We start from the raw sequence: 22,702 nt of genomic DNA on the forward strand, positions 1-22,702 counted from the left end.
ATATCCGAGAAGCGTAGTGTACTCCAACCAGAATAGATCCACATAGGCTTACTCCAAGACACTTACTAATCAGATTGTCAAATATCAAAGACAGAGGGAATTTTGAAAGCAGTATTAGCCATCACATACAAGGGAGCTTGAAAAGATTATATGCAGATTTCTCAGCTGAAACCATGGAAGTGAAAAGGCAGTGGTATGATATATTTAAGATACTGAAAGAGAGAAACCACTAACCAAGAATTCTATATCCAGCAAAACTGTCCTTCAAAATGAGGGTGAGATCAAAATATTTTCAGATAATCACCAAGAGTGTTTGTGAATAAGAGACTGACTCTTCAAAAAATACTAAAGGGAGCACTACAGGTATATAGGAAAAGACAGGAGAGAGATGTCTGGGGAAGAGTATAAAAGTTAATACAATCAGAAAGGATAAAACAGGAAAATATATGATATGATATGATATATAAAATCCAAAAGACAAAATGGTAAAAAAGTACTGCCTTTACAATAATAAAATTAAATGTTAATGGATTAAACTCCCCACCCAAAAAACATAGACTGGCAGAAAGGATTAAAAAACAGGACCCATTTATATGCAGCCTATAAGAGACTCACTTTATACCCAAAGACAAAAATAGAAAGTGAAAGAGTGGAAAAAGATATTTCATGCAAACAACAACCAGAAAAGAGGAAGGGTAGCTATACTAATATCTGACAAATGAGACTTCAAATGTAAAACAATTAAAAGAGATGAAGAAGGACACTATGTATTAATAAAAGATACAATTCATCAAGAAGACATAACAATCGCAAATATTTATGCACTGAGCCAGAGTGCCACAAAATACATGGGGCATACTCTGACAATACTGAAGGGAAAAGCAGACACCTCTACAATAATATTTGGAGACTTCAAAATACCACTTTCATCAAGTGATGGAACATCTAAAATGGATCAATAAGGAAAAAGAGATTTTGAATAAAACTAAATGAACTAGCCTTAATAGGCATTCACAGAACATTACACCCCACAACAGCGGGATACTTTTTTTCAAGTATCCTTGGATCATTCCCCAATAGAGACCACCTATTAGGGCACAAAGTAAGTCTCAATAAATTTAAAAAGTTTGGAACTATACAAAACACTTTCTCAGATCATAATGGAATGAAGTTGGGAATCAATATAGGGAGAAGACTGGAAAATTCACAAATACATGGAGGCTAGACAACACACTCTTAAACAACCAGTGCATCAAGGAAGAAATTACAAGAGAAATCAGTAAATATCCCAAGGTGAATGAAAATGTAAATACAATATATCAAAACTTACGGGATGCAGCAAAAGTGTGCTGAAAGGTGAATTTATTGCCCTAAATGCTTATATTAAAAAAAAAGAGCAAATTTGAGGAATTAACTGTACATCTGGAGGAACTAGAGAAAGAACAGAAAACTAACATGAAAGCAAATGTAAGAAAAGATAACAAAACTTAGAACAGAAATAAATGAAATTAAGAACACGAAAACAATAGAGAGAATCAACAAAACCAGAAGTTCATTCTTTGAGAAAATCAATAAAGTCAGTGGACCCTTAGCTAGGCTGATGAAAAATTAAGAGAGAGAGAGAAAATGCAAATAAATACAATCAGAAATGGGAGAGGGGACATAACTACTGACCCCACGGAAATAAAGGAGATAATGAGAGAACACTATGAGTAATTATATTGTAATAAACAAAACAACATAGATGAGATGGACAACTTCCTAAAAAAGCATTGTCCTGGTCAGGTCCATGTGTTAACGTGGCCAGGTGGTGGTACTGTTTGTCTGGCTGGGTAAGTACTGGCCTGTCTGTTGCTATGAGGACATTTCATGTACTTAAATTATGACCTCATTGGCTGCATCCACAGCTGATTGCATGTGCGGTCATCTAAGGGGAGTTTCTTCTGCAGTGAGTGATGCTTAATCTAATCACCGGAAGGCTTTTAAGGAGGATTCAGAAGAGACAATCACTCTTCCTGCTTCAGTCAGCCAACTTCTCCTGAGATTTCATTGAGGACCTTCATTGGAGCTGCCAGCTCATGGCCTGCCCTACAGATCATGGATTCTTCCATCCCCATGGTTGCCCAGCCAGCCTCTCCTGTGAGTTTGTTAAGGACCTTCATTGGAGCTGCCAACTCATGGCTTGCCCTACAGATCTTGGCTTGGACTCTACATCCCCATGGTTACATGAGACACTTTTATAAATTTTATATTTATGGATATTTCCTGCTGATTCTGTTACTCTAGAGAACCCTAGCTAATACAAGCATGAACAATCAACATTGGCTCAAGAAGAATATCTGACCTCAACAAACCAATCACAAGTAAAAAGATGGAATCAGTCAGCAAGGACCTCCCAAAAAAGAAAAATTCAGGACCAGATGGCTTCATATGTGAATTCTACTAAGCATTCAAGAAAGAATTAGTACCTATCTTGCTCAAACTTCACACAAAAAAATTGAAGAGGCAGGAAAGCTACCCAGCTCATTCAATAAAGCCAACATCACCCTAATACCAAGGTCAGGCAAAGATCCTACAAGAAAAGAAAATTCCACACCAATCTATTTAATGAATATAGATGCCAAATTCCTCAAAAAAATACTAACAAATCAAATCCAGCATCACATTAAAAGAATTATACACCACAACCAAGTGGGATGGTTCCACACAAGAAAATAATATAATACACCACATCAATAAATCAAAGCAGAAAAACTACATGATCATCTCTATTGATGCAGAAAAGACATTTGACAAAATCCAGCATCCATTTTTCAGCTAATTTTTTTTTGCATGGGCAGGCACCAGGAATTGAATCCAGGTCTCTGGCATGGAGGGTGAGAAATCTGCCACTGAGCCACCGTTGTCTGCCCCAGCATCCATTTTTGATGAAAACACTTCAAAAGATAGGAATAGAAAGGAGCCACCTCAATATGATAAAGGGAATATATGAGAAACCTACAGCTAGCATCATACTCAATGGGGAAAGACTGGCAATTTTCCCTCTAAGAACAGGAGAAAAACAAGAATGCCTGCTATCACCACTGTGATTCATTGTACTGGAAGTTCTAGCTAGAGCAATTGAACATGAAAAATAAATAAAAGTCGTCCAAATTAGAAAGGAAGAAGTAAATCTTGTGCTGTTTGCAGATAATATGATATTATATGTTGTAAATCCCGACAAATCTACAGCAAACCTACAAGAGTTAATAAATAAGTAGACCAAAGTAGAAAGGTACAAGATCAACACCAAAAAATCAGTAATGTTTCCATAAACTGGCAATGAGCAGTCTAAGGAGGAAATCAAAAAAAAAGAATTCCATTTACAATAGCAACCAAAAAATCAAATATTTAGGAATAAATTAAACCAATGCCACAGAAGACCTAAACACAGACAATTAAAAGAAATAAACAAAGACCAAAATAAATGGAAAGACATAACACCTTCATGGATTGGAAGACTAAACATAGTTAACTTGTTGATTCTACCCAAATGGATTTATACAGTCAATGCAATACTAGCTAAAATCTCAACAACTTACATTATAAAAAAAGAAAAACCAATAACCAAATTTATTTTGAAAGGCAGTGTGCCCTGAATAGCTATAAATACCTAGAGAAAGAGAATGATCTGGAAGATCTCACACTACCTAACTTTAAAGCATATTACAAAGCTACAGTGGTCAAAACAGCATTTAACAGGCATAAAGACAGATATACTGACAATTGGAATCAAACTGAGTGTGCAGAAATAGACCCTCTTATCTATGGACAATTTTTCCTTGATAAGGCAGTCAAGCCAACTTAAGTGGGACAGAGCAGTCTCTTCAATAAATGGTGTTTGGTGAACTGGATATCCATAACCAAAAGAATGAAAGAGAACCCATATCTTGTATCTTATACAAAATTAACTTAAAATGGATCAAAGACCTGAATGTTCGAGCTAAGACCATAAACTTTTAGAAGAAAATGTAGGGAAGTATCCTACAGATTTTCTCATAGAAGGTGGTTTCTTAGACCTTATATCCAAACATGGGAATTGAAAAAAACAATAGCTAAATGGGATCCCCTCAAAATTAAACACTTGTGTGCATCAAGGATTTTGTCAGGAAAGTAAATAAGCAGCCTATGCAATCAGAGACAATATTAGGAAACCACATGTCAGTAAGGTTTCAGTAATATATAAAGAAATACTACAACTCAACAACAAAAAGACAAATAATACAATTATAAAATGGGCAAAAGACATGGACAGACACTTTTCAGAAGAGGAAATACAAATGGCTCAATAACAAGAAAAGATTCTCCACCTCATTGGCTATCAGAGAAATGCAAATCAAAAGTACAATGAGTCATCGTCTAATACCATTAGAATGGCCATTATAAAAAAAAAAAAAACCTCAGAAAACTACAGTGCTATAGAAGATGTGGAGAAAAAGTCTCACTGTTGGTAAGACTGTGGAATGATAAAACCACTCTGGAAGACAGTTTGGCAGTTCTTCAGAAAGCTAAGTATAGGAGTGCCATATGAACCAGCAATCCCATTACTAGGTATATATTCAGAGGAACTGAAGGCAAGGATGAAGGTAGACATTTACACATAGATGTTTATAGTGGCAATATTCATGATTGCCAAGAGATGGAAACAGCCTAGATGTCCATCAATGGACAAGTGGCTAAATAAGCTGTGGTACATACATGCAATGGAATATTATGCAGCTGTAAGATAGAATAAAGTCATAAAGCATATAAAAAACATGGAAGAACCTTGAGGACATTATGCTGAGTGAAATTAGTCAGAAATAGGACAAATACTGCATCATCTCACTAATATGAACAAACATCAATGAGTGAACTCGGAGAGTTAAAGTTGAGAACACAGGCTATCAGGAGATAGAAAGAAGGTAGGGATTGGGCATTTGATGCTAAATGGATACAGAATATCCAACAGAACTGATTGTAAAGATCCAGAGTGGATGGTACAGTACTATCTGATGGTAATACAATATTGTAAGTTCACTGAATGAAGCTGAGTGTGAGTATGGTTGAAGGAGAAGGGCTGGAGGCATGCATGACAACAGAAGGAAAGATAGAGGCTAAAGACTAGGATAGTATAACTTAGTGATGCCTACAGTGAGTAATGATTATGATTAAATGTACAAATACAAGAAGGTTTTTGCATGATGGAGAACAAATGAATGTCAACATTGCAAGGTTTTGAACAAGGGATGGTATATGGGAAAAATTCAATCAACACAAACAAAAGTCTATAGTTAACAGTAACACTGTAATATGCTTAAATTGAAAGCAACACAGGCAATATTCCAAATCTAAATGTCAATAAGTGGGGGATATCCAGGAGGGGTATGGGATTCTTTGTGGAAGAAATGGAAATGTTCTCATATAGATTGTGGTGGTGAAGACATGCTATGTGATTATACCAGGAACCATTGACTTTTTTTTTTTACTTACTTGGATTATATGCTGTAATAATAAAACAATTTATAAATGAACAGAGAGATACAAGTGCTGGAGAAAAGGTAGAGAGAGAGATGCACTTAGTCACTGTCAGTAGGAAAGAAGAGTGGTGCAGCCCCTCTAGAGGGCAGTGGGGTAGCTCCACAGAGGCTAGTTAAGTGTATACTTGGAGGAACTCAGAGTGGGGATGTGAATGGACATTTGTTCACTGGTGTTTAAGGCAGCAGTGTTCATGATTTGTAATGGATGGAGGTGTCCTAAGGTTACATTGGTTATCAGGTGACTACCTATTGTAAAGTTCCTATATTGTAAGCTCTTATAGCAGTCACACCTATTCCAGAATTTTAATGGTTATTTCTAAATTCTGAGATGCCAATCTCTTTGTGTATAATCTAGTCATTTCCTGGAACTTCAGATATTTGTGTGACACATGAGACTCAGAGCTAGAGTTCTGCAGCTACAAAAGTCGGCATTACCCCATACAGGGCAGAAAATGAAAATGTATTTGCAAAGTCCCTTTAAGGAACTATGGGAAAAGGTGGGAATATTCAAGTTCCCCACCTGGGGAATTCCTGATATTCTCAGTAGTGGGGACTGCCAATTTAATGGGCCTGGTCTTCAATTTTCTGGCTTCCCCTTTATGAAACTTTTTTCTAAAAGCATAAACTAAGCCTACTTATGATTATGCCTAAGAGTCAACCCCAGAGAACGTCTTTTGTTGCTCAGATGTAGCCTCTCTCTCTGTTTGCAAGTGAACTCACGACCCTCCCCGCAACATGGCACCTGACTTCCAGGGGTATAAATCCCTGGAAACATGGGATTGAGAAAGCCTTCTTGACAAAAAGAGGGAAAAGAAATGAAACAAAATTGTTTCAGTGCCTGAGAGATTTCAAATAGAGTTGAGAGGTCATTCTAGAGGTTATTCTTATGCAATATATAAATATCCCTTTACAGTTTTTGGTGTATTGGAGTAGCTAGAGGGAAATACCTGAAACTATTGAATTGCAATCCAATAGCCTTGATTCTTGAAGACACTTGAACAACTATAGAGCTTTTGAGGTATGTCTGTGTGATTGTGAAACCTTGTGACTGACACTCCCTTTATCCAGTGTATGGATAGATAAAGAAGAAATAAAAAGACAAAAATAAATAAACAGTAGGGGGTATGGGGAATATGGGATGTTAAAGGTATTCTTTTTTACTTTAATTTTAATTTTTATTCTTATTTTTATTTTTTTTGAATAATGAAAATGTTCAAAAATCTATTGTGATGAATGCACAGCTATATGATGAAACTGAACCACTGATTGTACACTTTGGATGATTATATGGAATGGAAATATATAACATAAATCAATTAAAAAACACACTGTTCTGGTATTCAGCACTCAGAGTTTCTAGTGCTGAATAGTCATAGACATACAACTCTTGGTTTAATGGGGCTTTTTATTATCTTAACAGTAAGATCACTAAATGGCAGCTTCTAGATGGGTTTTAAGGCTAGAAAGTATGCGCTCAGATCTTCTGAGACTACATTGGTCTTGGAAAGGTGCTTCAATAATTGCTTTGAGACTCTCAAACATAGAATAAATGCATGGATTTCTAGCTGCCTGACACCTGGCAACCTGGCCAATGAGCTGAGAGCTAGACCTGGGGTAACTATATGGCAGTTTCAAAAAGCATGAATTCATTGGAACAGGGAGATCTTAATATTACTATATCTTGTGGTTGTTCATTTTCTAAATACACAGCAATGACCACTCTTTCTGACCACACACTCTTTCTGAGCACAATGGGGGAACTATGTGTAGTTAAGTGATTCAGGTAACGGTGTTTGCAAATGAGGGCAAGATGATAATGCTAGTAGTATGGAATGATACTGGAACGCTCTAGTTGATATTTATTTAATATTAAAAGTGTGAGGTGGGCTCCATCACCTCCTATATTTTATGTTCACAACACCTGACAGACCAGGCCCAATGCTGATATCTCTGTATATTTCCTGCTGGAATCTTCCCCAAGGAGGATGACTGAGGAAGAAGTTGTAGGGTAAAATAAAACCTCCCCAGAGAGAACACATTAGCTTAAAAAAGAATCATTCTGGTGCTGGAGGGAGAATGAGTTGGGGAAGGATATGTGAGTAGGTTCCCCTGGAAGGATTAGGAGTTAAGCCAGAGAACAGTTTTTATCACTTTTCAGGATTCGGACCCCTGATGCAACCATCACTCTCTCCTATTTTCCTTAATAGTTTTTTCCTTCCTCACCCCCCAACCTGTGGGAAACAAATAAACATGGCAAAAATGCTTCATTTCATTAATAGAATAAATGAGAATTTAAACCATAAATAGGATAACTTAGAATGACCTAAAACAGGGAAGGATATAGAAGATATCTTTGTAAACCATGCACTTTTGTTCTACTTGAAATTTTAAGGCAGAATGTAAACCTTTGCATACAATGGAGGCATAATTTAAAATCTAGTGCTTTGATACTTACAAATAGCACATATAATGGAACCGCAGATTCTAGATGCCCTCTTGGCTGTCTGGTGTGGATGGTTACCACGCTACCTCACCTGGGTTTGGAGGCCATGCATTGGCCTTGGGATGGAGTGCCCTTAGTTCCCTGCAGATGGAAGCACCACCTCCCAGAGGTGAAAATTGCCCGAATATGCCCTCTGTGCTAACTTCAAAATGGTTACAGATGCTTTGCACCCTCCCTGGGAAGAAGAAACCAAGATTTCCCTTGAAAAATCTTAGGAGAAATTTACTCAGTCCTTCCCAGTACATTTATGCTTTCAATCAGATTTTTTTCCTTTTATTGAACTAAAACTCACTGCTTGTAACTTCTTCTTGACAGAAATTCTATGCTCCAGAGTACACAGAAAAAGTCGAAACCCTAGTGTGTATGACAGGCTTTTAAAAAAATGTGAAGACAGTTCTCTTGTCTCCCTCCCTACACTTTTTTCTTCTCCAGATGAAATAACTGCTTTTATTTAGTGAATGTGAGCTCTGCAAGGGATGTGCTTGATGTATTACTTGCCTTATCTCAGGAATCCTGTCAAGAGCCCTGCCAAAGAGAGATTGACACTTTCAGATGACGAAATTGAGGTTCAGCAAGGCATTGGACCCAAAGTCCCCAGTTGGGTAAAGCTGAGACTGGAACCCCAGACTCCTTGGTGCAGAGTTTATATTTCCTCATATACTCTGCCCTCAAGGCTAAAATACCCTGGTTCCTTTATTCTTCCCAAACCCTTTATTCATATCCCAGACCCTACATTATCTTCGTTCTCACTGAAACCTCTTGCAGTGGATACCTCTTGATTTCTCTGCCCTGCCTTTGGCTTCTTAGGGAATGTCTGGTCCCCAAATACCAACCAGAGGTTTACCACAGGCATTTGGCCTTTGCCATTGTGACTCCATGACCTTTGCCACATCTGATTAGCAAAGGTTAGGAGACTTATACTGGCTGACTACAATCTTCCCCTGGGGTTTATTTTTCTACTGGAGCTTTGAAAGAGAGGCCATTCTTCTCTTGTGGGAATTGTAAGATGTAAAAAGTGGGAGCTGCTAGCAGCCTCTTTTTGGAGAAGGTAATCTATAGAGAGTTAGAAGATACATAACTCTGCTTTACGCCAGAGAAGCAGAGTCATAAAACAGAGATAGACAGAGCAGAGGCAATGAGAGACAGAGACAGAAGACATGAGAATAGTGGTATTATATGTCCCTCTTCCCAGTTGTTTTTAAAATGAAGCTGTGCCCCTCGGTTAGAATGCTCAGCATTTGATTTTCATGAGTCAGATGTCCCTAAGATGACTTGTAGTTGGGTTTCCCTCACTGATAAACAACAGTGTCCTGGCTGGGAGCAGAATGGGATATTTTATGTGATAGACCCTCAATGTTGATTTAGCTGAGTTCATATGGGTGGGGCAGAGAAAGGCTCCATTCCTTACATGCTAGGAACTTAGCTTTATCTTCATTATGCCATAGCTGAGCAGTTGGCTTGACTATTGTCTACAGCCCCTTGGAACTCAGACCATAAGTCCACAAAGTCTGTAGCTTTAGGCGACTTGGTATAAAAATGTCAAGATATTGAGTGTGTTGGCTACTCCAGGCCTTCAATAAAGTGTTGCAAAAAAGTTTCAGTGAAATTGGCTTATTTGAAAGAAAACAAAAAAGAGTAAGACCAATATAAGTGTCCAAAATGTATAATTTTCAAGAGCTAAAACTTAATTTTCATTGTGTGCATGCATTAAAGATTTTTGTCTTCAAAGAAAGATATAAGAAGTGATGTATATATACTCAGTGGAAGGAAGTAAAAAACAATGCTGGACATAATACATTGAGAGATAAAAAATGGCTGATATCTTACAAGTGGTTAAACTGTAACTTGTAGAGCCATTTCGTCCACTGGACAGAAAGGATTTTAAAAATTATAAGATATAATTCATTTATATCATGACCGGTCAAAAATCATTTGTATTGTTATCAGGCAAAAATCATTTGCAGCTTATCAGGTTTCTACAAACTTAAAAAACTTGTTGAATATCTGGGCTCCGAGCAATAGTAAATGGTTAAAATTATACTTCCCTATAGTCAGATGATCTTTAGGCAAGTATGTGCCCTAACTGATTCATGAACGTCACTCCATCCTTTTTTCCCCTTACTTATAAGTATGAAAAGCTTTTTTTCCTTTCTTATCAAAACATAAAACTATGTGAAATGAAGCCCTTTCTACCTGTAGTTCATGGTCTTTGTAGAAGATCAGGTTTTTTTCTTAGCATACTGATTTGGAAACTTAGAATCTTTAACTTTGAGTAGAGCTGTCACAGAAGAACCAGAAGAATCACACAAAACTGCATTGCCTGTTCTCCCGGGGAGCTTCATGAAACAGGAAGCCAGGAGAAGAAGCTAGCAGATGATGCTGTGTTCGCCATGTGCCCTTCCAGATGAAGAGGAACTCTGACGTGTTCACCATGTGCCTTCTCACTTGAAAGAGAAACCCTGAACTTCACTGGCCTTCTTGAACCAAGGTATCTTTTCTTGGATGCCTTTGATTGGACATTTCTATAGACTTGTCATAATTGGGACATTTTCTTGGCCTTAAGAACTGTAAACTAGCAACTTATTAATTCCCCTCTTTAAAAGCAATTCTGTTTCTGGTATACTGCATTCCAGCAGCTAGCAAACTAGAACACCTGTCTTGTATTCAAGGGCCTCCTCTGTGAAGCTCCTCCCTAATGAAGGCTCCTGAGGGCTCTCATCAGGCAAGCCCAGAAAAACCTCTTTTGGCTAGCCTGGCATACTTTTTCTCAATTGTGCCCCAAGGCAGAGTTCCTAATTCTTGGACTAAGAAACTGAAACTGAAGTGCAAGATCCAGATTCAAAGGGCATGGCTTGGCCTTATAAAAACATATGGATGAACCAGCTAGTACTGCTTTTAGATTAGTCCTGTTTGGAAGGGATGGAGATAAGTACATGTGTGGTAGAACATGATATTGAGATCAGTCATCCAATACTTGAAAAGAATGGAAAATACTTCTTCATTTCATGCCAAAGCCATGGTAAAGCAGGCCAGAACATTTAAAAGAACATGTCTGTGAAGAGGGCTACATGTCTATTGGGAAGTCAATGAGTAGACTGTAGTGGAAATTATTTTAATTAATTAAGTAATTAATGTGTTTATTTACATTTTATCTTCGTTATGGGCATTATCCCTCTCCTCCTGGGAACTGTATACCTCCCAAATTGAATAATTTTGTTCTCATTGTTTTTATACAGGACACAGCTCTTCTAGCCACAGTAAACAGATCCAGGGGAAGGCACTTAAAGCCACTCAGATAAGTCAGGTCAATACCCTTTCCCTAGAATTTACAAAAAGCAAATGGGGAAAGGGCAATGATTTTCCTTGCAGCTTTGGGTTTAGAGAGAGAGAGAGGAAGTGGTTTCCTGGAAGCAACTCTTAGACTTTGCATTAGTTTGAAAAGCTACTGGAATGCAACATACCAGAAATGGGATGGCTTTTAAAAAGGAGAACTTAATAAGTTACAAGTTTATAGTTCTAAGCTTATAAAATTGTCCAAACTAAGGCATCCAGGGAAAGATACCTTAATTCAAGGAAGGCTAATGGGTCAGGAACACCTCTGTCAGCTAGGTAGTCACATGGCTTGCATCTGCTGGTCCCTTGCTGTTGAGCTCCATTGCTTTCAACCTCTGAGGGTTTCTCACAACTTCTCAGGGGCTGGCTTTCATCTCTTGGCTTCCCTTGGCTCTTTCCAGGTTCTGACTTGCTTAACAACTCATGGTGACGTCTGCTGGGTTCCAAGCCTCTCCAAACATCCATGTCTCTGTTCTCTAATTGTTGGCATCTGTATTAGCTCTTCTCTGAAGTTCTGTCATCTCTGTCATTTTTATTGATTCTGAGGCTTCTGTAATTTCTGTTGGGTTCTCCAAAATGTTTCCTCTTTTAAAGGATTCCAGTAAACTAATCAAGACCCACCTCGAATAGGTGGAGTCACATCTCCATTTAATCAAAATTTCACACCCACAATTGGGTGTGTCATAGCTCCATAGAAATAATCTAATCAAAAGTGTCCAACCAACAGTGCTGAATTTGGATTAAAAGAAATGTTTGCTCCCATAAGATTAGATCAGAATTAAAACATGGCTTTTCTGGGGTGCATAATACTTTCAAACCAGCACAGACCTCATTATGGGTAGTCTCAGCTTCTTCCTTACAGAAATAAGGTTCATAAGGGCAAGACTCAAAATCAAGGTCTCAGCCTATTTATTTTGGGGGAGTCCTCAGTGGTTGAGATGAGAAGTTTAATAGTTCCATATATATATATATATACACTATATATATATTGGTTTTCCTTCAGACCCTCAAGGGACTCTACCAATACCTTTTCATTATCAACCCACCATAGTCTGAGCTGTATCCTGGTATGACTGGTATTACATTAAAGCTATAAAGAATTACAAGTCTCATTCTCATTCTGGACTCCAGGAGTTTGCGTTGTTTAACTGAGCTATCCAGACTGGTTGATTTAGAGTATCTGTTACAGAAAATTTAGATTCTAGACATAATAAACCTCTCTGCCTTTGGTCTCATATAGTAGGTGAAGGTCTAGAGTACATACAATATCATCTTTTTACCCTGTATTCTGATTTACCTTAGTCCCAGATGGATGACAATCAGGGGTGAAAATCCTCCTGACAGGGGTGAAAATGTGGGGCGTGACTCCCGGGGATGTGTCTGGCCCTGGCAGTGGAGGATTAACAACACCTTCTGGAAAAAAAAGGGGGGGAAAGAAATGTAATAAAATAGGACATCAGTGGCCAAGGGAGATCAAATAGAGTCAAGAAGTTATTCTGGAGGCTATACTCTCGCAAGCTTCAGTTAGATAGTGCTAATTGCCATGGTTTGCTAAACCCCAACCAACATCACTCCTGTTAATTATTAAGAATTCCTAGGGCTCAACTGAGACTCTATAAAAGATTAATGCAATAAGTTTGCCTTCCTGGAACTATAATTCCCAGACGATTCCTTGGTCAGATAAATCCTAAAACCCAGAGGGACCACCTCTCTGAGATCATCAATTAATTACATCCCCTTATCCTTCAGTGTTGACACTCCTTCTCATCATATAAGTCAGAATGGGTATTTCCTAAAGATCCCTATAAATTGGGAGAAGGATGAAAGGAGAAGGAGGAAGTATAACAGAGAAAAATAGAATTTAACAAGTGAGTCTCACTGCTGAGTCACTATGTTGGTGTTCCTTCTAAACTCCAGTGTTTTGGAGCAGTCAGAGGGAAAGATTTGGGATGGTAGCCCCTGGCAAGCTGTGAAGTCTGTTCTGCAGCTGCTTGTTGAAGTGGACTTTGAAAATTATTGCTTTTTCTTTCTTTGCTTCTTTCTATATATTTTACAATAAAAAATGCTATAAAGAAAAGAAAGTAGGCAGTCCTCCCAGAATTGGGCGTTGTTAGATGTGAAAAACAGGATTTATTATTTTTGTAAGCTATTCATTAGTGAAAGAGGAAAAGGGTTAGGGAGAAAGATTTTGTTTCATTGCTTACCCTTTGGAATTGAGATTACAGTTTATTAAGAAAATCACCCTGTGCAAAACTAGGTGATTATTTGGTTCTGAAGGAAGGACTCAGAGGAAGTGTGTGATCATAGCATAGGCTGCAGGTAGGAGCTGGGTGTGACCCATTCATGTGTGACTTACTGTCTGAGTGAAGTTGGCCAAATTCCTTTAGCTCTCTGTGTATTGGTGTCTTGAGCCATAGAACAAAAGAAATTACGTAAAACTACACGTTCCGAGGCACAAGTACATTACTGTGTATGAAGGAGTCTTATGCATTATTGAAAAGCATGAAACAAATATTCTGAACAAGAATTTGAAGGGATTGAGACTGAAGGAAAACATTCTCTGGCATATTCTGTCCCAGATTCATTCTTTAGAATAACAGCTTCTGTTTACTCATAGCATGTGATGTGTCACCACCATCCCATCCACTTTATATACATTGTCTCTTTAATTTATTCTCACCATCACCCCTTAACCTAGATCTTGTTCTCTAACATCTAAAGATGAAGAATCTGGGCCTAGGATTTAGCAGTGTGAGCAAAGTCTCACCTGTAAGAGGTGCTCTTGACTTGACACTGAAAGCAGGAGACATACATAGAAAACTCATAAACTGGACCTCATCAAAATAAAAATTATGTCTCTGAGAAAGACCCTTTAAAAAGATAAGAAGGTAAACTAAAGATGGGAAGTATATTTGCAAATAACAGATTTAACACAGGATTTTATTTAGAATATATGAAGAATTCTCAAAACTTAACAGTAAGAACAGAAACAATCCATTAGAAATTGCTAAAAGACATGAACAGACATTTCTGAATATATTGATGGCAAACAAATCCATGAAAAGATGAAGAGGATATATTGATGACAAATAAATCCATGAAAAGACGTTCAACATCATTACCCATTAGGGTAATGCAAATTAAAACCCCAATGAGGTGCTGCTACATACCTATCAAAATGGCTGAAATAAAAATTAGTGAAAACAGCAAATACTGGCAAGAATGCAGAGCAACTGGGTCACTCATACATTTCAGGTGGGAATGTGAAATGATACAGTCACTCTGGAAAACAGTTTGGCTGCCTTTTACAAAATTAATCATGTGCTTATGATGTGACTTAGAAATTATGCTCTTGGGCATTTATTCAAGAGACTTGAAAGCTCATGTCATACAAAGGCTGTACACAAATGTTCATAGCAGCTTTATTCCTAATAGCTGAAATCTGGAAACAACTCATACAAACTTGGTGCACTTGTACAATGGAATACTACTAAAACTAATAAAAACAAATACTAATAAAACAAAACACACTACTGATATATGCAACTACTAATGACTAATAAAAGCAAATACTAATAAAACAAAACACACTACTGATATATGTAACTACTAATATAACTATCCAAGGAATTATACTGAGTGAAAACAGCTAATCCCAAAAAGGCTTGCATACTGTATGACACTTATATATAATATTTCTGGAATGACAGAGAGAGATGGAGGACAGATTAGTGACTGTGGTTGTCAGAGGTTTGGGAGTGTGTGTGTGTGGGGAATTACTACAGCTATAAAAAGGTAGCACAAGGGATCCATAGGCTGGAACTGCTATGTGTCCTGAGTGTGGTGGTGATCTCAAAACAATCTACACATGATAAACTGCATAGAAGTAACACAACCCTTCACAAATGAGTGCATGTAAATTGTTGAAAGCTGAATATGGTCAGTTAGTTGTATCAGTGTCAACCTGCTGCATCAATTTCTGCTGTATCAATTTCCTAATGATGATATTGCACTATAATTATGTAAGCTGTCACCATTGAGGGAAAGCCAGTAAAGGGTACATGGGATCTCTCTGTATTGTTTGTTACAATTGCATACTAATATGCAATTATTTCAAAATAAAAAAATAAACTCCCTGAGTTCACATTCAGGTCTCACTGCTTATTTGGTGCATGACTTTGGGCATTTTACCTAAGTTTTCATGGCCACAGTTTGCTCATCTGGGAAATGGGAATAACACTAATATTTAGCATATAGACTTGCATGGTTATATGATGGAAAAAAATATATGTTTGAATATATACATGAATGTATATATTCAAAGGCAGATAAAGGACATGGGAATTACTCTAATCAATATCACTCTGGGAATTTTCAGGAGAGGAGATTTAAAATTGAAGAAAACCTCTGCTTTTTAGTCTTTCAATATTTTATGTGTTCCAATAAAATAGAGGACAACATGATAGATTAAAACCTTATTTTTCTTATTTTGCTTTCTTTTAAAAAAATATGAAATTAATATCAGGAGAGTCCAACTCATTTATTATCCCAAATAGAATCTCTTCACTCACTACTTGCATGCACTCACCTGAATTACACGCACTTTGGGGCTTCAAAATTGCCCCCTCTCTTGCCCTATTGCACCCTGTCTATACATTCAGACTATCACACTGTGAAGAGCTGGCATCTTCTTCCCACACGCTGAGTCTGGGTTGGCTCTGTGACTTGCTTTAAGCATATGACCAATGGCAGATCCAGGCCTAGTCTAACCTAGAAGTTTCTACCATTGCTCTCCTGGAACTCAGTTGCTGATGAGCAAGACAGGGCTCCCCTGCTGGGCAGAGACCATGTGGAGAGGCCCTGAAAGAGGAGACAACACATAAAGGGAGAGAGGCTGAAGGCAGGAGAGCCAGGCTCCACCAGTAAACCCCAAGGAGCTGGTGGGTGTGAGGCACCATCTTGGATCTTCCAGCCCCACCCAGCAGCCCAGTGGACAGGGGCCCTGTGAATTGTGGGGAGAGAAGAATCATGCACGCCTCTCCCAGAAGCATGAGAAGTAAGAAGTCCTTGTGGTTTTATGCCACTAAGGCTAGGGGAGTTATGTGGCAATTGATGTGAAACCCATACCATCTCCATGATTTCCAGAAGAGCTAATACAGTAAGCCTGAATCGCATCAATGCAGTAATTCTAGTGTAGGCAGTTAAGTGTTCCATTGAAGTTTATTTTAAGAAATATAGTTACTAATACTTACCAATTAAGCACACAGGTGCAGCACCACCACAGCCACCAATACTAATAACAAAATTTGTATATCATGACATCATTTGTTTTGAATGGCCAGCCTGAGAAGGGTAGTCAGAAAGTGAGTTACAGAATCAAAGATTCAACTCATGGATGGAAAGGAAGGCAGAAGGGCTGGTGTTTCTGTGCTTGTTCATTGGACAGTTCACAGGCCTTGTGGCCAGGCTACACAGGAAGATTTCCTAAACTCAGGTTACACATCTCTTTTTGTGTAGCCTGGCCACAAGGCCTGTGATTTTACATTTTTTGATAAGTTGCATTAATATGTATTCATCAATTCATCAATTTATTAATTGAAAACTGCAGTGCTCTGCTAGCTACACCATAGACCTCTAATTTAAAAAGGTGAATTTGAAGACAAACAATGTGAAGGAGGGAATGAATCATTTCATAACTGAGATCAGATGCCCCATAACAAAAAGTTGAGAGGAAGCAAACTTTTCTTGGGCTCCAAAATGTTGTGATGTAAGAGTGAAATGAATACTCATGCTTCTGATGAAGAGTCTCAAACCACGCACTGCAGATTATTATAGGCCATGAATAACCACAGACTGCTTGAAATAACCATGGCAACAACCAGTAGCTAAGTACAGTACAATCACCCTGATTACCATAGAATTAGCACAAAACAAATGTTTATTCTTTTCCTAAAGAGATGTATTATTAGGATGATAACAGCTTCCTATTTATTCCAGATTTCCTACCAGTTCCCCATCACCACTCCTACCCTCAATAATGGGAAGACACATCTTTTCCTGACATCTAGTTTCTGGTTTCTTTTTGCAAGAATAAAGGAGAGCACAGGAGGGAGAATGGGTGGCAGCTGACTTTTCATTTCTCTTCCCCTCTTGCCTCCATCTGATACACCAGAAAACATTGCACATACATTGACCCATTGATCATTGCCTGGTGTTCCAGGAGGTATGTGCTAACCTTTAAAAGTGCTCCTCGAAGCTTCAGATTCAAAGGATAAACCTGGATTGTTTGGCAATTGAAATGAGGTAATTTTGACTCCTTGGTGTCCCCAGAGCATGGGTACTAAATCCCATTTACCCTAGGCATCTAGGGTCTCAGGGGAGGCAGAAACACTAAAGCTTGGCCAGTGTTACCTGCCTCTGCCCATCCTTGTGCACACTTAACAAAGTCTCAGCCAGCTTACTTGGTGACATGGGGGCCAGCGACTGCAGACTGAAGTCTAGTCACAGCTCACCGCTTGCTGGGGTGGTGAGGCACAATGACAGCTGGCATTCGGCCATCCCCCAAACCCCCTTTACGCAGTGCCCAGCTCCACGCTTTCACATGCGATTGAAGCAATTAGCTGCCGTGTGGCTACTGTACCCCGCAGAGGACTGGTAGCTCGTCTGACACATCTGGGCACTGAAAGTAATTGAAACAGCTGCTTCCGCCCATATGGCAGCCAAAGCTGGTCGTGCAAAGTCTGTTGCCTGGGCTGCACCAACCTCAGGCAAATTAGCCATCATTAATCCCCAGATCTGACCAGCATACGCAGAGCCACTAATCAAGACAGCTGGGTGGGGGGCGGCCCAGGAGGACAGTCCCGTTAAGACTTCCGAGTGGCATTCCAGGTTACAAAAGGAAATACATACACAAACAAAAATGATCGTCTCCCGCTTCCTGAACACTTCAACTCCCCCTGCCTGGCAAGGCCTGTCTGAGTTAGTTGGTGCTCTTCATTAGGTGATTGCTAAAATAACAGCGTAAGTTTCTAGAAGTGTCACACTTCTAAATGCAAGCCTGGCATCCTGCGGTTGTAAATAGCTCATTGCGTGGGGAGTGAGAAGCAAGGTTTATTGTGCAATGTCGGTGTTCTAGCATGGAAGCTGAGAGAACCACAGTCATAATAAAACCTTCTCCGAGCAACTGAAGCAAGCAGGAGAACATGGGACTTTTCCTCTGGAAGATGGTATGCCAGCTATTGGAATATTTGGCTTCCATATTTCTGACCTCAAGGCGATGGGCCTTCCTTGTAATTTTGATATGCAGTATTTTTGGTAAGACTAGTTGTGGCAAATGGACCTTCTTGGCATCTGAGAGCTCAGGTGTCATCTGGTGGGTAGAGGGTGTTTTCTTATGCCTCAAGCAGAGATTTATTGTAGCGCAAAGGCTGCAGCTTCAAAGGACTATGTTCCCCCAACTTCACATTTTGGTGTGGGAACGGGCGGCTGTCTCCTTTATACCCTACCATCAATATCAGTATTGGGATCTTTCTTTATTCCTAGCCGCACTCAGATGTGTCAAGTAAGTGGTGTCAAATAAGGGCATAGCAGAGTGGGTGTGCAATTGTAAGTGTGCCAGAGACTGGTTCTCAGTGGCTGGTGGTAAGGACAGTTGTGTCTTTGGGGTTTGCCACTTCCTGGGGCCAGAGAAAGAGCATGTGAAAGAGCCCAGACATGGGGCCTTTCAGTTCTTTGAGGAAAGGAGATTTATATAATGAATTAGATTTGCATAGGAAAAGATAACTGCTGTTATGCCTCTTCAGTCATTCAGTTCCTGCTTTCATCTCTGAATTTCATGGGAAAATGCCTTCCTTTTAATGGCAGCTACTGCCTCTGTTGTACAGGTCCCCTGACCCTCCTTTGTAACAAGTACTTCTTTCACTGGAGAGTGTTTTTACTTTCTCCCCATTGCAGTGTACCTAGACTGAGCCGTTCCTTGTGATAACTAACAGACAACAATATGAGATAGTTAGTTAGTTATTGCAATGGGCTAAACGTGTTTTACATATTTTTTCTCCTCAGTATTTGTGACTATGGTTTCCTGGAACTTTTATTTAGGGAGTGAAGTGGGAGAGATAAATTGTCCGGTATAAATATAGCAAAAATAATAGTTGTAAGGATAGCTACTTAAAGAAACATGGTTAAGGTGAAATAACTAACAGAAAAATATTTTCTGATATATCTTGAAACTCTTCCCGTCTTGATTGCTATTATTATTTAATTATTAATACTAAATTTTCTTCTATTAATGTGGCTAGCAATAGTCTTTCTTTTATTTACCCCTGGAGAATACTTGCAGTGGATTTTGGAGCCCAATGATCAGGCTTCCCTCTTTAGTACAAGTTTTGTCTTCTTTTCCTTTGCTTCAGTTTTATTCCATATCAATCATTTCATTAGTTCTTACCATTGCAAAATAACAGCGTTCACTGAAAAATAATAGTTGCTAATACTTACTAATTCACTTATTTGGCAAACATTTATTAAGGGCCTACTGTGTGTCAAATAGTAATGTACAGCCACTGGGGATACTGTTATGAACAAATACTTGCCCTCATGGAGCTGGCAACCTAATGAAGGGGAATGAACAATACATAAATAAGGAAAACCATATACAGTGTATCCAATGGGAATGAGTGCTATGGAGGAAAAAAAAATTTTTAAAAGGGGAGGAAAGACAGTGCTAGAAGAGTAAGGGAAGGGGTCCCTGAGAAGTTGACATTTGAGCAAAGACCTGAAGGAGGAGAAGCCTTCAGCTTTGTGAATATGTGAGGGAAGAGAAAGTAGGAAGGACTTGAGGCAGGAGCTGTATTTGGTGGGTTGGAGAACAGCCAGTGGCTGGAGTGTAGTGGGCAGGGGAGAGAGATGTAGGAGTTGAAGTTAAAGAGATAAGGGTGTCTTTGGTGGGGGAATGCTCTAAGGCTTTCTCTAGATGAAATGGAAAACTACCGGAGAGTGAAGTGATAGGCTTTGACTTTTTTGGGGGTGGTGGTGCATGGTCCAGGAATCGAACCTGGGTCTCCCGCATAGAAGACAGGCATTCTAACCACTGAACCACCTGTGCCCCAGCTTTGACATATTTTAGCAGAAGCATTCAGACTTGCTCTGAGACTCATCTGAAGGGGGCAAAGGAAGAAGCAGGAAGACTAATCAGCAGGCTATTGAAATAATCCAAGCAAGAGGTGATGGTGGCTTGAATTCAGGAGGGAATGTTGAATCTGGATTCATGTTGAAGGTAGAACCACAAGGAGTGGCTAAGAGATAAGATGCAAGATCTGAAAGAGATGGGTCTAGAATCACTTCAAGATTTTTGGCCAAGGTTACTGAATCTTTGTTCTGACCTAGACACTGTGTTCAACCTTTGTATGTGTTCTAATTTGCTAGCTGCTGGAATGCAACACATCAGAGATGGATTGGCTTTTTAATAAAAGGGGATTTATTTTGTTAAAAATGTGTAGTTCTTCAGAGGAAAGGCAGCTAACTTTCAACTGAGGTTCTTTCTTATGCAGGAAGGCACAGGGTGATCTCTGCTGGCCTTCTCTCCAGGCTCTGGGTTCCAACAACTTTCCCCAGGGTGATTACTTTCTGCATCTCCAAAGGCTTGGATTGAGTTGCAAGTGTTGAGATGATGTATGCTGAGCTGCTTGGGCTGTGCTATGTTGAGCTCTCTCATTTAAGCTTTCAGCCAATTAAATCAGGCATCATTCATTGCAGCAGGCATGCCTCCTACCTGACTGCAGATGTAATCAGCAACAGATGAGCTTTACATGCCATTGGCTCATGTCCACAGCAATAGAACTAGGCACCTTCACCTGGCCAAGTTGACACCTGAATCTAACTGCCACATGTCCACCCCCTGTCAACTTGGCAATTACATGCATCACCTTAAACAATATTAAAGTGCAAAAAATTCTCTTCTAGCTATGGATCTATGAATCTCAAAACAAGGTATCTGGTGCCAATATGCAAAGGAGGACATTTACAGGATACAGATTTTCACTTCCATAGGGAGAAATTAGAAGGAACACAAGAGTCGCAGGACCCAAACAAATTCTGAAAACCTGCAGAGCAAACTCCATTGGATTTCAAAGTCTGAAAGACATTTATCCTTCAGCTTTAGAAAGTGGCTGTCTCACGCTTTCTAAGGGCCTATGCAGTGGCCCGCCTCTTTCCAAATCAACCTAAGGGGACATTGAGGAGAGCAACTTTTTCTCGGCTCTACCCTCTCCAAGCATTGGGACCACACCTGGGCTCTCTGCCATTTCTGGGGCACACATTCAACCCCTCCATGTGGTGGCAGCCAGGCTCTCCCCAGTCCCCAAGGAGTGTGCTATACCTTCTTCAAGGCCTGAGGTGGCACAACTCTTCCACTGCAATAAGGTGGGAGACTCATCCTCTACCTCCAGGGCAAACTCACCCTCTCCATGTATATGGGTGGGTCCACTCTCCTGGTCCAAGGCTTCCTGGCTTCAGACCTGAGCTTCCATGGTTTTCACCCCACAATCTCCAATTTGTGCCTTTTGTGTCCCCCTTTGTCCAGATTGGCAGTGGTTTCATTTACACCAACAGTCTCTTCAAGCACTCTAGGACTTCTTCATCATTCTCTTCACAGTTCCTCCAAAATCTTCCCCTTATCCATCCAAAAAACTGGTCCAACATGATTGATATTTGCAAACTGTAGCAGCACCCCACTTCTCCAGTACCAAATCTGTTCTAGTTTGCTAGTGCCAGAATTCAACGCACCAGAGATGGATTGGCTGTTAATAAAAGGGGATTTATTTTGTTAGAAATGTGTAGTTTTTAAAGGAAAGGCAGTTTACTCTCAACTGAGGTTCTTTGTTACATGGGAGGGCACAGGGTTATCTCTGCTGGCCTTCTCTCCAGGCCTCTGGGTTCCAACAACTTTCCCTGGGGTGATTCCTTTCTGCATCTCCAAAGGCCTGGGCTGAGCTATGAGTGCTGAGATGTGGTATGCTGAGCTGCTTGGGCTGTGTTATGTTGAGCTCTCTCATTTAAGCTCCCAGCAATTTAAATCAGGCATCATTCATTACAGCAGACACGCCTCCTAGCCGACTGCAGATGCAATCAGCAACAGATGAGTTTCACATGCCATTGTCTCATGTCCACAGCAATAGAACTGGCACCTTCACCTGGCCAAGTTGACACCTGAATCTAACTACCACAGTATGTATCATCTCACTCTTTTACTAATCAAACAATAGTATGAGTTTGGTATTAGCTTCTTCACAATTCAAGAGAATTGAAGTAACTT

At 39.5% G+C, this 22,702-nt stretch overlaps 1 long non-coding RNA gene and 1 other non-coding gene across 2 annotated transcripts in view; one reads left to right on the forward strand and one right to left on the reverse strand.

Moving 5' to 3' along the window:
• The window catches only part of LOC143652456 (uncharacterized), a 302,503-nt gene that overhangs the window by 256,282 nt on the left and 23,519 nt on the right, over positions 1-22,702 (forward strand). The window lies entirely within an intron of this gene.
• TRNAR-UCU (transfer RNA arginine (anticodon UCU)) lies at positions 20,423-20,494 on the reverse strand. Its single transcript has one exon. It is a non-coding gene; the product is annotated as a tRNA-Arg (tRNA).

This window comes from Tamandua tetradactyla, chromosome 12 (assembly GCF_023851605.1).
Source record: "Tamandua tetradactyla isolate mTamTet1 chromosome 12, mTamTet1.pri, whole genome shotgun sequence".
Taxonomy (NCBI): Eukaryota; Metazoa; Chordata; class Mammalia; order Pilosa; family Myrmecophagidae; genus Tamandua; species Tamandua tetradactyla.